Source organism: Macaca thibetana, chromosome 19 (genome assembly GCF_024542745.1).
Source record: "Macaca thibetana thibetana isolate TM-01 chromosome 19, ASM2454274v1, whole genome shotgun sequence".
NCBI lineage: Eukaryota > Metazoa > Chordata > Mammalia > Primates > Cercopithecidae > Macaca > Macaca thibetana.
The window spans coordinates 54,899,677-54,906,032 of NC_065596.1; positions in this window are offsets into that span (position 1 = coordinate 54,899,677).

Genomic DNA, 6,356 nt, shown 5'->3' on the forward strand with positions numbered 1-6,356 from the left:
TCTATGGTGAAAACCAAATAACCCCAGACAAAAACTAGAAAGAATCTATTGGGAAACTGCATTGTGATGTCTGGATGCATGTCACAGAGTAAAACCATTTTTTAAATTCAGCAAGTTGTAAACACTCTTTTGGTAGAATCTGAGAAGGGACATTTGGGAGCCCACTGAGGCCTTGGTGAAAAACTGAATATCCCCAGATAAAAACTAGAATGAAGTTATATGTGAAACTGCCTTGTTATGTGTGGATTCATTGCACAGAGATAAAACTTTCTTTTCATATACAGATTGGAAACAATCTTTTGGTAGAAACTGCAAATAAATATTTTGGTGCCCGTAGAGGCCTATGGTGAGAAACTGAATATCCCCAAAGGAAAACTAGGAAGAAGATACCTGTGAAACTGTTTTGTGATATGTGGATTCATCTTACAGAAATAAACTTTTCTTTTGATTCAGCAGGTTTGAAATGCTGTTTTCGTAAAATCTGCAAACGGACATTTGGGAGCTTATAGAGGCCTATGTTGAAAAACCGAATATACCAAGATAAAAACTAGCAAAAAGCTTTCAGTGAAATTGCTTGGTGATGTGTGGATTCATCATAAAGAAGTAAAGTTTTCTTTTTTTTCCAGCAGGCTGGAGGTGCTTTCTTGGTAGAATTCACGCTGGGATATTTGGAAGCCCATTCAGGCCTATGGTGGAAAACTGAATATCCCCAGATAAAAACTAGAAAGAAGCTATCTGTGAAACTGCATTTTGATGCATTTATTCCTCTCACAGAGTTATATCTTTCTTTTGATTCAGCAGGTGGGAAAAACTATTTTGGTAGAATATGTGAAAAAACATTTGTGAGTACTTTGAAGTCTGTGGTGAGAAACAGAATATCCAGAAATAATAACTACAAAGAAGCTATCTGTGAAACAATTTTGTGATGTGTGGCTTCATCTCACAGAGTTGAAATTTTCTTTTGATTCATCATGTTGCAAACACTCCTTTTGTAGAATCTGTGAATGGACATTTAGGAGTCCTTCAAGGCCCATGGTGAAAAACAGAATATCCCCAGAAAAAAACTAGATGGAAGTTATCTGTGAAACTGCTTTCTGATGTGTGGATTCATCTCACAGAGTTAAACCTTTCTTTTGATGCAGCATGTTGAAAATTCTCTTTTGGTAACATCTGTGAAGAAACATTTGGGAGACTTTAAAGGCCTACGATGAAAAACAGAATAACTCCTGATAAAAATTAGAATGAAGCTAATTATGAAACTGCTTTGTGATGTGTGGATTCATTTCAGAGATTTAAATATTTCTTTTGATTCAGATGGTTGAAAACACTCTCGTGCTTGAATCTATGAAAGGATATTTGCAAACCTATTGAAGGCTATGGCAAAAGCTGAATATCCCAACATAGAAACTTGAAAGAATCTATCAGTGAAACTGCTTTTAGATGCATGGATTCATCTCAGAGAAATAAACCTTTCTTTTGATACAACAGGTTTGAAACACTCTATTTGTAGAATCTTTGAAGACACATTTTGGAGCCCACAGAAGCCTGTAGTGAAAAACCGAGTATCCCTAGATAAAAACTAGAAAGAAGTTATCTGTGAGACTGTTTTGTGATGTGTGGATTCATCTCACAAAGGTAAACTTTTCTTTTGATTCACTAAGTTAGAAACAATCTTTCTGCAGAATAAGGGAAGGGATATTTTTGAGCCCATTGAAGCCTATGGTGAAAAAGAGAATATACCCAGATAAAAACTTGAAAGAAGCTATCTGTGAAACCACGTTGTGATGTGTGTATTCATCTAACAAGTTAAACTTTCTTTTGATTCAGCTGGTGGCAAACACTCCTTTTGTGAAATCTAGAAAGGAACATTTTAAAGCCTTTCAAAGTCTGTTGTGATAAACCAAATATTTGCAGATAATAACTAAAAAGAAGTTCTATGTGAAACTACTTTGTGATGTGTGGATTCATCTCAGAGTTACATCTTTCTTATGATTCAGCAAGTTGGAAACACTCTTTTCGTAGAATCTGCAAAGGGACATTTGGGAGCACGTAGAGGCTTGTGACATAAAATCAAATATCCTCAGATATAAACTAGAAAGAATCTATTTGTGAAACTTCTTTGTGATATGTGAATTCATCTCTCAGATATTAACCATTCTTTTGATTCATCAGTTGGAAACACTCTTTTGGTAGGATCTGGGAAAGTACATTGCAGAGCCCATGGAGGCCTCTGGTGAAAAACCAAATATCCCCAGGTAAAAACTAGAAAGAAGCTATCTGTGAAAGTGCTTTGTAATGTGTAGATTCATCTCATAGAGTTAAAGTTTTCTTTGGACTCAGCAGGTTGCAAACATTCCTTTGTGGAGTCTGAGAAGGGACATTTGAGAGCCCTTTTAGGCCTGTAGTGAAGAACCGAATATTCCCACATGAAAACTAGAAAGAAGGTATCTCTGAAACTGCTTTGTGATGTGTGGATTAAAGTCACAGAGTTAAAACTTTCTTTTAATTCAGTAGGATGGAATCCCTCTTATGGTAGAATCTGCAAAGGGACATTTGGGAGCCCATTGAAGCCTATGGTGAAAAACTGTATATAAACAGATAAAAACTTGAAAGATGCTATCTGTGAAACTGCTTTGTGGTGTGTATACTCATCTAACAAGTTAAACCTTTCTTTTGATTCAGCAAGTTGAAAACACTCCTTTTCTGAAGTCTGGAAAGGGACATTTTAAAGCCTTTTGAGGTCTACTGTGATAAACTGAATATTTCCAGATAAAAACTAAAAAGAAGCTCTATGTGAAACTGCTTTGTGATGTGTAGATTCATCTCACAGAGTAACACCTTTCTTATGATTCAGCAAGTTGGAAACATTCTTTTTGTAGAATCTGCGGAGGGACATTTGGGATCCCACAGAGGCCTGTGATGAAAAATTTAATATCCTCAGTTAAAAATTAGAAAGAAGCTATCTGTCAAACCGCTTTGGGATGTGTACATTCATCTCACAAAGTTTAATCTTTCTTTTGATTCAACAGGTTGTGCAGGTTGTGAACCCTCCTATTGTAAAATCTGCAAAGGGACCTTTTGGAGCCCATAGGGTCCTATGGTAAAGCACTGAATATCCCCAGATAAGAACTAGAAAGAAGCTATCTGTGAAACTTCTTTGTGATATGTGGATTCATCTCAGAGAGTGAAACCTTTCTTTTGATTCAGCAGGTTGGAAACACTATTTTGGTAGACTCTGCAAAGGAACATATGACAGTTTATTGGAGGCCTATGGTGAAAAACTGAATGTCCCCAAATAAAAACTAGAAAGAAGCTATCTGTGAAGCTGCATTGTGATGTACGGTTTCATCTCACAGAGTTAAACCTATCTTTTGATTCAGCAGATAGAAACACTCTTTCTGTAGAATATGTGAAGGTACATTTGTGAGCCCATTGTGGCCCATGGTGAAAAACTGAATATACCCCAGATAAAAACTAGAAAGAAGCTAACTGAAACTGCATTGTGATGTGTGGATTCATCTCAGAGAACTAAGTCTTTATTGTAATTCAGCAGGATGGATATACTCTTTAGATAGGATCTGTGAAGGGCATTTGGGAGCCCATTGTTGCCTATGGTTAAAAACTGAATATTTCAAGATAAAAACTAGAAAGGAGCTATCAGTGAAACTAGTGAACTGCTTTGGGAAGTGTGGATTCGTTATACAAAGTTAAACATTATTTTTCACACAGCAGGTTTGACTTATGCTTTAGGTAGAATCTGCAAAGCGGCGTTTGGGGGCCCCTAGATGCCTATGGTGAAAAACTGAATATACGGAGATAAAAACTAAAACAAATTATCCATGAAACTCCTTGTGGTGTGTGGATTCATCTCACAGAGTTAAAACATTATTTTCATTCAGCAGGTTCGAAACACTCCTTTGGTAGAATCTATGAAGAGACATTTTGGAGTCCATAGAGGCCTATTATGAAAAACTGAATATCCCCAGATAAACACTCGATAGACGCTATCTGTGAAATTGCTTCGTGATGTGTGGATTCATCTCACAGATTTAAACCTTTCTTTTGATTCAGCAGGTTTCAAACATTCATTTTGTAGAATCTGCAAAGGGACATTAGGGAGTCTTTTGAGGCCTGTAGTGAAAAACTGAATATCCTCAGATAAACACTAGAAAGAAGATACCTGTGAAACTGCTTTGTGATGTGTGGATTCAGCTCAAGGAATTAAACCATTCTTTTTATACAAGAGATTTGCAACACTCTATACGTGAAATCTGTGAAGGTACATGTGGCACCCCATAGAGGCCTAGGGTGGAAAAGAGAATATCCCCAGATAAAAACTAGAAAGAAGCAATCTGTGAAGCTGCTTTATGATGGGTTATTCATCTCAAAGAGCTAAACCTTTCTTTTTATAAGGGAAGTTTGCAACAGCCTTTAGTTAAAATCTGCGAAGATACACTTGGGAGCCCAAAGAGGCCAACGGTCAAAAACAGAATATCCCCAGATAAAAACCAGAAATAAGCTATCGGTGAAACTGTTTTGTGATGTGTGCATTCATCTTACAGAGTTAAAAGTTTCTGCTGATTCAGCAGGTTGGAAACACTCTTTTAGTAGAATCTGTGAATGAAAATTTAACAGCTTTTTGAGGCCTATGGTAAAAAATGGAATAACCTTAGATAAAAACTAGAGAGAAGCTATCTGTACAACTGCTGTGTGAGGTGTGAATTCATCTCACAGAGTTATACGTTTCTTTTGAATCAGAAACATATAAACATTCTTTTGGTACAATCTGCAAAGGGACATTTGGGAGACCATAGAAGCCAATGTGAAAAACAGAATATCCAAAAATAAAAACTAGAAGGAATGTATCTGTGAAAATGCAGTGTGATGTGTGGGTTCATCTCACAGGGTTAAACCTTTCTTTTGGCTTGGCATGTTGGAAACACTTTTTTGATAGAATCTTTGAAGTCACATTTGGGAGCCAATAGAGCCCTATGGTGAAAAACCACATACTCCCAGATAACAACTAGAAAGAAGCTGTCTGTGAAATTGCTTTCTGATGTGTGTATTCATCTCACAGAGTTAAACCACTCTTTTGATTCAGCAGGTTGCAAACAGTCCTTTTGTAAAATCTGCCAAGGGGCTTTTTGGATTTGTTTGTGGCCTATGCTGAAAAACCAAATATCCTCAGATAAAAACTAGAAAGAACCTATCTATGAAAAATTTTTGTAATGTGTGGATTTATCTCACAGTGTTAAACCTTTCTTTTGATTCAACAGGTTGGATACACTCATTTTGTAGAATTTGCAAGGAGATGTTTGGGAGCCCATTGAGGCCTATGGTGAAAAACGCAACATCCCCAGATAAAAACTAGAAAGAAGCTATCTGTGAAATTGCTTTGCAGTGTGTGGATTCATCTCACTGAGTTAAATATTTCTTTTGATTCAGCAGGTTGGAAACACTCTTTTGGTAGAATCTGTGAAGGGACATGGGGAGCTTTTAGAGGCATAAGGTGAAAAACTAAATATCTCCCAATAAAAACTAGGAAGAATCTATCTGTGAAACTGTTTTGTGATGTGTGGATTTGTCTAACATACTTAAACCTTTCTTTTCATTCAGCACTCTAAGCACACACTTTTTGGAGGATCAGTGAAGGGACATTGGGAGCCCATAAAGTCCCATATGGAAAAATGAATTATCCCAGGTGTAAAGTACAAAGAAGCTATCCGTAAAACTGCTTTGTGTTGTGTGGATTCATCTCACAGAGTTAAACATTCGTTTTGATTCAGCAGGTTAATAGCATTCTTTTTAGAGAGTCTGTGAAGGGACATTTGGGAGATCATTGAGGCCAACGGGTAAAAATGGAATATCCCCAGATAAAAATTGGAAAGAAGCTATCTGTGAAACTGCTATGTGAAATGCAGATTCATCTCACAGAGTTAAACCTTTCTTTTGATTCAGAAGGTTGAAAACACTCTTTTTGAATAATCTGTGAAGGTAAATTTGGGAGCCCACTGAGACACATGGGGAAAAATGGAATATCCCCAGATAAAAACTAGAAACAAGTTATCTGTGAAAATGCTTTGTGATGTGTGGATTCAATTTACAGATTTAAATCTTTCTTTTGATTCAGTAAGTTGGAATCCCTCTTCTTGGAGAATCTGTGAAGGGACATTTGGGAGACCTTTGAGGCCAAATAAAAAACCTGAGTATCCCCAGATTAAAACTTGAGATAAGCTGCATGTGAAACTTCTTTGTGATGTGCAGATTCATCTCACAGAGTTAAATATTTCTTTTGATTCAGCAGGTTGAAAACATTCATTAAGTAGAATCTGCGAAGGGACATTTGAAAGCCCCCT